The sequence below is a fragment of the Gracilinanus agilis genome, chromosome 4, assembly GCF_016433145.1.
Source record: "Gracilinanus agilis isolate LMUSP501 chromosome 4, AgileGrace, whole genome shotgun sequence".
Taxonomy (NCBI): Eukaryota; Metazoa; Chordata; class Mammalia; order Didelphimorphia; family Didelphidae; genus Gracilinanus; species Gracilinanus agilis.
The window spans coordinates 104,724,680-104,735,956 of record NC_058133.1 but is presented as its reverse complement, the minus strand read 5'-3'; positions in this window follow the sequence as shown (position 1 = coordinate 104,735,956).

Genomic DNA, 11,277 nt, shown 5'->3' with positions numbered 1-11,277 from the left:
GAGCCTGCCTGCCTTGAAAAGTGCATCAGGCTTTCTGCTAGGGTTCCCTGGTGGCTAGGAGGCTATTTTTATACTAGAGATTATTATTTTTTAAATGACGGAAGAGTTGGACTGTAGTAAGAATAATGGTCTTAAGTCTTTGCTGACCAGAACTGTGATCTTGGAAGCAATGGTGGGAGAATTAGGGCTCTTTAGATGGGGCACGTTGTCTGATGGGAAGGACCCTGGTACTCTTCCCCTCTTGCAGAAAGACATTTGCAGTTTTTAGTGCTTTTTAAACATCTCTTTCCTTCCCTTCCACTGTTCCCATTTCTCTCCAAACAGAAGCCCATTGATCAGCTCTTCTTTTAGCTTTCATGTTTTCTTCTTTCCTTTTCTCTTCATCTTCCCCTCCTATCTGGACGGAGGAATCCAGTCTCCTTGGAGTACCTTCCATTACGACCTTCTCCTTTCCCCCCACCCCTCCACCACTTTCAATAGTGCTGCCACATAGAGAAAACAGGGATGTTGGCTCAGAGGCCAAGCAACAAGACCTTGGAGTCCCTTCCTATTAGCTTAGTGGGGCTCAAGAGTTCAGTGAGAATCAAGTGAATTTGAATTTTGGTCCAAAGCCAGATCTGATCTTGTTAGGTAGAAGGAATGGGCAGCCAGGGCTCAACTAGCTCCTGAAGAGCCAGGGAGGCTCCTGAAGTGGGGGTGGGGGAAGAAGGGGTTGTAATTCTCTCTGGCTGGACGAGCCAACCAAGCAGACTGGCATCTCCTGCTAGTCTTGGGTTTTTGGAGGGGTGAAAGAGATCAGAGTTTGGGGTCTCTCCACGAGGGACGGCTACTGTTCTCTCAGGCCGTGGGACACTATTGGAAACCCTCATTTCCATTAAGATCTGATTCTGGGCATCCTGAATCTCACCATGTTGCATGTGTCTGGTGTTGGGTTCATAGCTAGAGAAAGGCTGCGGGGGCCCAACGGGACCTCTAAGGGTTCACAGCCAGTCTGAGTTTGAGAGACAGCCCAAGCTCCCACCCTCTCTTCCTCTAGGGATTCAGTCAACCTGACCCTCCCCCCTTGTTTCCTTATTCTCAAAGTCCCCCCCCCCCCGTCGCCCCAATCCCACGGGGAACCTTTCGTTCCATATCCTAACCCAAAGAACCATTTTTTTTTCTAATCAGAAAAGTAAAATACTAATTTTTTCCCCAGTCGAGAGCTTGGGAAGGCTGGGGCCATGAAGCCACAAATCTAGTCAGACCCAGCCCAGGGCAGTCTGGGGGATGGGGCAGGGCCCTAAACTCTCTCTTCCTCCCTCAGCCAATAACTGGAAGTCCCAGACTACCCTTTCCAAAGGAAGTTGGGGGTGGGGAGAGAGGACTGATTTGACCTTTGGAAGGTTCCCTTAGGGCAGAATCTCTGAGGGAAGAGAGCTGGATAACACAGTTAGTTGCCTTATGGTTTTCTGAAAGAGTTCCTTTGCCTCGGTCGGATTCTTAGAGTCGTGGGGGTGGAGATTAGCTATTCGGAGAGTTCGATATTTGGAGGAAGGTAGAGATTTCTCGACTCGCTGAAATCCCTACGTCGACAGTTCATGGTCTGTAAACACCCCGGACCCAACGCAGTCTCGTAGCAAACTCGATTCCCATTTGCCCAAGGTTCCCCGTATTGGAGGCCGGGAGCGACCCTCGGCAACGCAAGCTCCCTCCGTCCCTCTGAGGACCGGCGTGCCATCTGCTGGGTTCTGCGGGCCCTGACCCGAGAGCACTGGGCGGGCTGGGGGAGACGGTGAAGCCACTCTGTCCCACGGGGGGGTGCCTCGGAGGAGTCCCGGTGTCGGGCTGTGTTGGGAGAGGGCGGCGAAGTACCCCTCCGCACCTTCCTCTCTCCACGTCCTCGCCACCTTCTCCCCTGGAGGGCCAGAGACGGAACACAAAGACTTCCGCTGCAATATTAAGAAGGGGACACTGTGACTTGAAGACACATGAATATAATTCATTTTTTTTAAGGGACACACAAAAAACATTCGAACCAACTGAAGCCATTCGAGCCTCATCTGATGCCCTTTCTGTTTGTGGTTAGTAATATATATATATAAAAGAAGATTATATATATAATATACATATGAACAAGACATTTAATTAAGGTGCATGTTAATAAGCCTTCTGTACATAGCCGCATGACGATGCTGAGATTCTCTCTCCACTGATCCACAGCCCATTTTACAGAACCCATCAAGGCTATGACTTCATTTTTTTATGTGGTATGAATGAGTCCTGTCTCCCCAACCCCAAAAGAGGAAACCTTCCATTTGGTGGCCATCGTGTGACTGAGAGCCGCTCCAAGAGGGGGCTGGCCTTTTGTGCAGGCGGTCTATCTTCGATGTAAGAAAATCAGAACCAATCAGAACCGGTCCCCGCCCGGTGCCCTCACCCCCCCCCCCTCTGTCTTTGTTGGGTTTTGTAGAACCAAATGTATCTCGTTGCATCGTACCCTAATCTGATATCTAGTGTAAATGTGGCTTCTGTGTTTCCTGTCTAATGTATCTGTCCCTCCCCGATGTCTGAATTAACTGATAAGCCATAATAGGGCCGGCCTGTCAGACACCTGCCCTCTCCCCCCCAAACTTGTCCCTTCCAGTGAGTTTCCTGAAGATCCCCGTGAAGGGCTCACCTATGGCCTCCCTCCCCTCTCCTGCGCCTCACTTCCTCAGAGGGAGTCTTCCTCTCTTTCCTTTGGGTCCTCAGGAGATGATCTCTGGCTAGCTTCGGCACAAGCTGGCTCTTTTTGCTACCGTTTCGAGGTCTCGGGTTCTCTTCTTCCCTGACTTTGGATCTCCATCCCTTTTGGGAACAAGATGGGTTCTTCAGGAGCAGCAAGTCAGTTGTTATTGTCCTACCTGCCCCAGTTTTCCCACCTGTAAAGTGTGTGTGTGTGTGTGTGTGTGTGTGTGTGTGTGTGTGTGTGTGTAAATCCCTGCTTTGCTGTCTGTGGAAGGTGAGTATGAGGACTGGATGGACTTGGGTGAAGTCCTGGATGAGAAAACTCCTGGTAAAATATTGCCAAGAATACCCTTCGAAGGGCAGGGATGAGCGCGATTCTCTTGCCCCATCCTGTCCCGCTAGTCAGGGAAGCTCTGGTTGAGAGTGCGCTTAAGAATGGGAGTCACCATCGCCAGCTACCCTTTGGCTAAATCCCTGCCCTCCTGGAGAAGGTATGAAGAGGGAGAGATGGAAGGAAGGAAGGACCTGGACGCTCTGGCTGGAAAGCTCATGGCATGATGGATGGCTTAAGTGGGAACATGGGCTTCTCAGCTCAGGGTTCAGCAACTTCCTACTGTAGAGCTAAACAGTGACCACAAGGGTCCCCAGCAGGGTTAAGGCATGGCATCTAAGTGGCATTAGGGAGTGGCCAAGATGCCATCCAGATGCCCTGGACAGCGGGCCTTCTCCAGTTAATCCACACTCCCACGTGCCCACCCCTGATAGGTAGACACGATGGAAGGAGGTAGGCATGATCCCTTAAAAAAGCTGAAGACCACCTAGAAGGGAATCCTCACTGAGGGAGAGCTTCCAGGACTCTGGAATGTCTCAAGAATAGGATAGGGCAGAAGTTGGGGGGATAATTATCATGCTAGAGAAGGCTGAGGACAGTCCCCCCAACCTGAGATAAAAGGAGTTGGGGAAGAGGTCATGGGGGTGGTAGGGAAGAGCAGAGAGTGGGGAGAAGAAAGGAGAGAAGCCTGGTCCCTCTCTAGTGCAATTTGGGTGGATGTGGAGAATTTCCACACTTTTCAAATCCAGAGCCAATTGGAAATTGAAATAGTAGAGTTACAGAGAAGGCCAATGCATTGGACTGGATGAAAGGAGAGGTGGGCGATCAGGGAATGGATGAGCAACTCTGTTCAATCTGCCTGGAGGGTTAGGGTTCTGGAGCCTCTAGAAACTGTTCCTTATACAAATCTGAACCACAATCTCCAACCCCCAATCCAGAAAACTGGCTTGCTTCTTCCTGAATATCCTGGGACCTAGAGAACCAGAGCTGGGGCGGACCCGAGGATACCTCATTGCCCTCCCCTGCCCCAGCTGGTCACTGGACATCCTTGTCAGATATCTCCCCAACCTTGTCTCACATGAAAGACAAATGCACAGATGCTTTCCCTTAACCTATCAGATCCCAGTTCCTTCTCTTCCCTACCTGCCTTTCCCAAGCTTGGCGATGCCCCTATCCTAGTGTGGACTCTCGTTTTTGTCTGACTTCTTGTCAAATTGTTATTTTGTAAAGAGCTGCGTCTCCTTATTAAAGAAATGAGCTGAAAGAATGCTGGGGGTGGGGGGAGCCTCTGGTCTGTTTTTGCTGGGTTGGGAGGGGAAAGGGGTGGGGTACCAAGGTTCTGGGGTGTATCATCTACTGCTTGGCACATTGAAGAATGGAACCCCAGTGGAAGGAAAGCAGCAAGACCCACACAAGGCCCATTCCCCACTGATGAGGGAAGGGGAATGGATGCCAACGCTGGAATGTAGGACTGAGGGAAGGGATGTCAGGACAACGGGTGTAGCATTCTGGCATTTTCTTAGTGGCCCAAACTTTTCCTTGAGGGTTTAGGGGTGAAGGGCTGGGGATGAATGGGACACTGGTGGGCAGTGCCTTCTGGAAGGCCAGGGCAGAGTGTGTGGCCAGGCAGCCAAGGATCTGACCAAGGGAAGCTGTACCTGGCTCAGGGTCCGGGCTTTGAAGTTGAGGGTTTTTCCCCCTAAACCCTCAGTTGCAAAGTGGTTCAGATTATCCTGCAGGCAGGTGTGAGAGGTGCTTTATGCAAAAGCTGAGGCTCGATGGGGGCAGCTGGGTGGCTCAGTGGATTGAGAGCCAAGCCTAGAGACAGGATGGTACTAGGTTCAAATCTTGGTCTCAAACATTTCCTAGCAGTGTCACCCTGGGCAAGTCACTTCACCCCCATTGTCTACTCTAGCCCACACCTCTCTTTCCAAGGCAGAAGAGTGGTATGGGCTAGAGTAGGCAATGGTTCCAATTGGTTCCAATGCAGAAGGTAAAGGGTTTAAGGGGGGGAAAAAGAGTCAGGTCTTAGGCGCAGGATCTCAAAAGTGATTCATAGAAATGGTTAAATCCCTGCTCAGCTCCCTTTTTCACTCTGAGGACGAGTCATTGCAGTAATTTACCTCGAATGTCTTCCATGCTCCTGGTCCTGGAATGGGGCTGTGAGATTCCAATTATCTCGAAATGGCAGAATTGCTCTCCAGCTGAGAAAGAGCCAGCCAGGGAGAGGGGGAGGGCAGGGGAGGGTGGTCCATGACGAGGACAATGAGGCTGCCTCAGCTGTTTGGAGAACGGCTTGTCCCCAGGAGACCCACCGGCTTCTGGATCCCGGCTTCGCCCTCCATCCCCGGCCCAGTGGAGTGAGAGTTTGCATTTGGGTGTGAGAAGGCTAAGGCATTGGGGAGGGGGTAACTGAGGAAGGACACAGGACTCTAAGGGCTTCCTAGGAGTTCAGGAAACCGACCTTGCTGCCAGCTCATTGACTAAAAAAAGGAAGAGGGATCATAGGGAAAACCAAGCATCAGGAGACAGAACAGGGGGCATACAGGAAAGGATGGTCCCTGGGGTTGGGCCAAGGAAGCCTGAATGATGATTACCTCAGTGGAGGGAAGGCAAGGTGGAAGGAGCTTAAGTACCAGCATGGGGACGAGAAGAAATTTCCTGCCTATAAATGATCATCGGGGGAGGCGGCGAAATCCCCACCGTGAGGAGGTTTTAAGAGAAGGTCTTTTTCTGTTGAGAGGCAGGTGGATGAATGGTATGGCCCCACCTGAGCCTCTGCCACATTCCTGTGAAGTACATTATAAGAAAAGTACTCAGGTCATTCTTATCCAAAGGGGGGGACTCAGAGGCCCAGAGGTGAAGCAACTCCCCGGACCCCCAATATCATAGGATCAGAGGGAAAGTTAAAATGCTAATCTCCAAGTGGACTGAGAGCCAGGCTCAGAGACGGGAGGTCCTGGGTTCAAATCTGACCTCAGACACTTCCTGGCTGTGTGACCCTGGGCAAGTCACTTGACCCCATTGCCTAGCCCTGACTGCTCCTCTGCCTTAGAACCAATACAGAGTATTGATTCCAAGACAGAAGATAAGGGTTTAATCTCACACACACACACACACACACACACACACACACACTCTCTCTCTCTCTCTCTCTCTCTCTCTCTCTCCAGGCTCCCAAGGCTCCCAAGTTTCCCTCAGGGACTTGGGCTGCACCCATCATAACATCCCGAGATCCTTCCACCCCTGCCCCCCAACCTTGAACTGCCCATTTTTGTCTCCAAGGATCCCCTTTTCTGACCAGGCCTGAACTTTTCAACTATGACATCATGTGTGTGAAGCAGGCTGCTACTTTGGCCCCAAACAGCATGACTGCAGGGGAAAGGAATCCTTCCTTCTTGTCCAAGGGCTGTTTGCTCCAAGGCAATGACCAAGGATTTCCACTTGGTAGAAAACGAACAGGCTGAACAAAGCCAGAGATGGTGCTGGAACTTCACTTCTGTTGAGGCAGGTCAAATCCCGGCCACCCTTGTAGTAGCCGCCCCAAGGTGGAAGGCTGGAGCCTGGGGTAGGGGGAGAGGCAGCAGTTTGCTTTCAGTGGAACATTCCTTGGTCCCACTGCTCTCTGCTCTGCCACCCCCTCTTCCCAGCTATTTTTGCAGTATGGGAAGCTTTAGGGAATCAGGAACTCCTAAATGAAGCGATGGGCTCACGGAAGAGAATGCAAACCGCTCGAGGTCATGGGGCTGCTTCTCCTTTTTGTCTTTGTGCCCCCAGCACCCAGCAGATGTCAGCTGACCCACAGGCTGGTCAAAGCTTGCTGGGTAGCCCTGGGAAAGCAAGCCCTTGCCCCTGCCCTTCTGGCCCCATGCTATCCAGCCATAATTCACCTCTTCTGCCTGACAGACGGAAAGCTACTCTGCTCTTGGTCTTTTTCTCCCTTTTGCGCATTCTCTCATGCACAGGTCCCAATCCTGGCATTTTTATTTCCCAGGCTCCTTCCTGAGCTAGGGAAAGCCCTGTAAAAACTAGATGGGACTGTGACACTTTCTTCTCCATCCCAATCTGTAAGGAGGAGCCTCGATCGAATGGAGGCACGTGGACGAATGAAATAATACTGAGAAAAGTGCACGGGTGCAAGATCCCAACAGATACAGATGCAAAGTTAAAACACAGTTTTATTTACTCATTTATAAATACTGTTGTGTTTACAGGCATCATATAGATGTGAATATTATTATCTCAAACTTTCAAACACATAATAATAATACTATATAGTGACAACCAGTAAAACAAAATCATTCATCTCAGGGTTGAAAGGCCACTCAAATTTGCATAAAAATACATTCGGGTCACAAGAGTCCCACATCCCCACCCATCCCCTCCCCACCCACCCCCCAGTGTATTTACAGTTGACTGAAGTTAGTCCATACAATTCAGCTGAAAAAAAAAAAAGGTTATATCCAGTGCTTTAACAGTGGTGGAAATAGGGTTAAGGGATGAATGCAGAAGACAGAGTGCTACCCTCCCAGGGGGAAGGTGGTGCAGCTGTCCAAGTGATTCTGGCCATCTCCATCAATCTAGTCTAGGTAGGGCACGAAGGAGGAAAGAAGCTACAAAGCCCATCTCTAAATCATTCAGGAAGAATGGGGTTGTGTTCTCCCCAGGTAGCAAAATGGGGCAGGGGAGAAGAAAGCCCATTCCTACCAGGCTGGGGAATCAGCCACCAGCTAAGGGCAGAGCTACTAGCTACTGGCAAGCAAAGGAAGATTATGGGGACTCAGACAGTGCTCTAGACCTTCCAGAGACTTCTCTACCCAGATTCCCCATGTGTCTTGTGAAAGAGCAGCTTCAGATCTTTCCTGTTCTCTATTAGATGCTTATGTAGACTTTCTATTCCTGGGCTTAGTATTTGTGAGGAGGGGACAAGGAAGCCCTAATAAAAGTGGGGACCTGGCTTATCTCTGTAAGGAAAAATATTCTGGCCCAAGTGTGGACCGAGCCTCTCCTAAGATAACCCTAGAGAGATCCTCTTACCTTTCCCCTGATACTTGAAAGGTACACAATTCTGACAACTAGGCTCCCCCTAACAAGAGCTCCTGGAATACTCTTGTTACAACAGGTATACACTGAGTGACTGACAAGAGACATGTCCAGCCCTTGGTAACATTTCTATTAGCTGAATTGGAAGATGCCAACCAAATCCACATGTTTGTGACCAAGGGAGAAATACTTGAGTCATCAAGGACAAAACCTTGATGAATTGGAGAATGATTTTTGTTTCCCCACCAGCCAGAATTCTGAAGAGCTGGCTACCAACGAGAACCCTCACTGGCTTCAGTAAAGGAGAGGCAGGGAAATGAAGGGCCTTCCAGGACATATTCATCACTGATCCCTGGAAAAATTGTCTGGAACATAATCCTGTGCCTTCCTACAGGTAACAGGAGGATATTCTGAACAAAATCCCAATAGGTTGAATCTTGGCTCCTAGCTTGTTAGGACTTCAGCGGCCCCTGAAACTCAGGGCATTATGTAGAGTTTTCTGGGGAAGCCTCCCAGCAAACATCTTCCACTTCAGATGCATTCTTGGAAAAGTTTCCTTCCTAAAGTAACATCCGCTCTAAAGGGCTTGCAACAGGAGGAATCAATGTGGGAAAGAAAAAGGAAAGGCAGTAATTTCTGAAGGATATATGGGAATCCTGATGTAATCCTTATGTGACATTGCAAAAAGGAAAAAGGATTTCATGGGACAATCAAGAAGATTTGAGAAGAGATAATCCAAATGTCACTTCCATGGTCCAAAGTGGGTGAAGAGATTATCAGAGGTGTGTGTGTGGGGGGGGGTCCCAAGATAGTTCCTTGAAGGGGTGAGGTTCAGAAGGGATAACCTATTGAGATCATTGAAGACAACGGTGTCTTATGATGGCATTTCCAATTGTGTCTCACATCTTTGCACAACATTGGCATCAATTTAGCAATCCCCAAACCCTTGTGTTGTGAATAAAAGAACAATCTGAAAATCACTCATATACCTTAGATGAAGTCAGAATAATCGTTAATGGAAAAATAAAATCTCTGCCTCCCCAACCAGATTTTATCTGCAGCTTTTTTTTGAGGATGGAAGAGTTATAAATTCTAAGTGACTTGCAGAATGCCCAGGGAGTGTTCTTTGACTACCAGTCCACAAGGATGGGTAACAGTTCCTCTCAGATGGGCAGGCAGGTTTCCTAGTGGAATTTTTCTGTGGTAAATCACCTTATTCATTGATAGCTATGATACTAACACATCCTTGGCTGCAGGAAGAAGTTGGTCTGTTTTTCCAAAGTAATCAGGGTACAGGTGATCAATACCAGCCACATTGTTAGGCTGAAGCTCCAAAAGTGTCAATATCCATTAAGAATGTTGATTAAAATCTGAAACAATGCTTTAGTACTGCAGGCTGAAGCTCTGATTCTCTATGGCTCACTTTCTCCCTCAATGTCAGCCCCAGCCTTCCTTTACTGCAATATTCAGTCCCACTGTTTAGGTCTTCCTTCCTTCCACCTATATAGGTCATCCTCCCATATTGGATGTAATCCTACTCCAATTGATCTCTTACTCACATGGGGCAATTTGCTAGAGATGGTGCTCAGTAAGACAGGGCCCAGCCTGTTTGCAAATTCCTTACTGATCAAGTGGTCTCTTCTATGAACCTTTTACTCTTATGGGAAATGGCTTTGAACAAGATCTCAGCTCCTCTTTTCTCACATCAAACAGTCCTGTCTCTAGAGAAGCTCTAAGAAGCCCAACTTGGGGATATCTGCAAAGGGAAATTGTTCTCTTTTTTTGCGGTAAAACTTGGGTCCACCTGTGAAAGAGCTGGTGCATGGAGAATACAATTAGCCTGTGGGCCTGGAATTAAGAACAGTGGAAAGGGCAGCTAGGTGGCTCAGTGGACAGAGAGCCAGATCTAGAGAAGGGAGATCCTGGGTTCAAATCTGGCCTCACATACTTCCTAGCTGTGTGATCCTAAGCAAGTCACTTAACCCCCATTGCCAAGCCCTTACCACTCTTCTGCCTAGGAACCAATACTTAGTATTAATTCTAAGATAGAAAGTAAGGGTTTAAAAAAACAAACAAACCCAAAAAACAGTGGAAACCAAGCAAGAGGCCTTAGATCAGGCCTACAAAGAGCTCCCCCCATTTCCCATTAAAACCATCTATCCCAAAGCTACTTGCCACAAATTGCTTTCTGCCCATCTTTCCACGAGCTTCAATTTCCACCTCTGCAGGCTGTAATATTCTTACTGAGTCATTTGGAGGAAGAGCGATTGCAACACCATTCCATCACCCTCTGTATTAGAATCACTTTCCAACAAGGCTGACAAGCTGACCCTGACACTGATGCTGAAAACTCACATTCAGAAAACAATGATACTCTTGTGCTGGAGTTTTCCAAGTAACAAACAGCAGCGGTTCTGCTGAGGGTGGAAAAATGCTCGAATCTTCTAAAAATTGTCATAGAATCTTGTTGCTAGAGATCATCTAGTCAGCCTCCCTCATATCACAGATAAGAAAACAGGCCCAGAAGTATTACATGTACAAGGTCACACAAAACTGGGTAATTCTTCCCCCAGGGTAACTCCTTCTATGGGGTTGCCTTTATTTTCTTTTGATGATGCTTTTTTGGGGAGGGGGCTACAAAGGGACTCTCTCTGTGCTAAGATGTGACCATTTCTGCAAGGCTCCTGCATGGGGATTACTAGCTGGAGTTGGGATAAAGAATTCCATGAAATCTTGGTAACCCCTTTATGCTAATGCTAACCTGGCAGAGATGTAAGACAAAAAAGGACGCCAGGGTTAACAACCAGGACATCTCCCAACTTGCTCCTCTTCACACATGTGTTCCTGCTTCCTTTTGATTGCACTGGGGAGGCTGACCAAAGCTAAGGGTTAGTCAGTAGGCAAACGTGTTTAGGGGGCAGTATTCTGAGATGTATCAGGACAGTGTAGATGTAGAATTTAGGAATGAAGAATTAATAAAACCCAAAGAAATACTCTCTCCCCACAATGTGCTAATCCAGAGGCCCTCTCATTCTTGTCTTTGTATATCTGGCCCTTGGCACAGTGTCTTGTTTGCTGAAATGTCCGTTTACTTGTCAAGGGAAGGCTTAAAGAGCCTTTTGATACCACTGGTATCACCTTTACAGTCCGATTCACAGCAAGAAGTGATCTAGACTGAAATGCTGCCACTTCTGAAT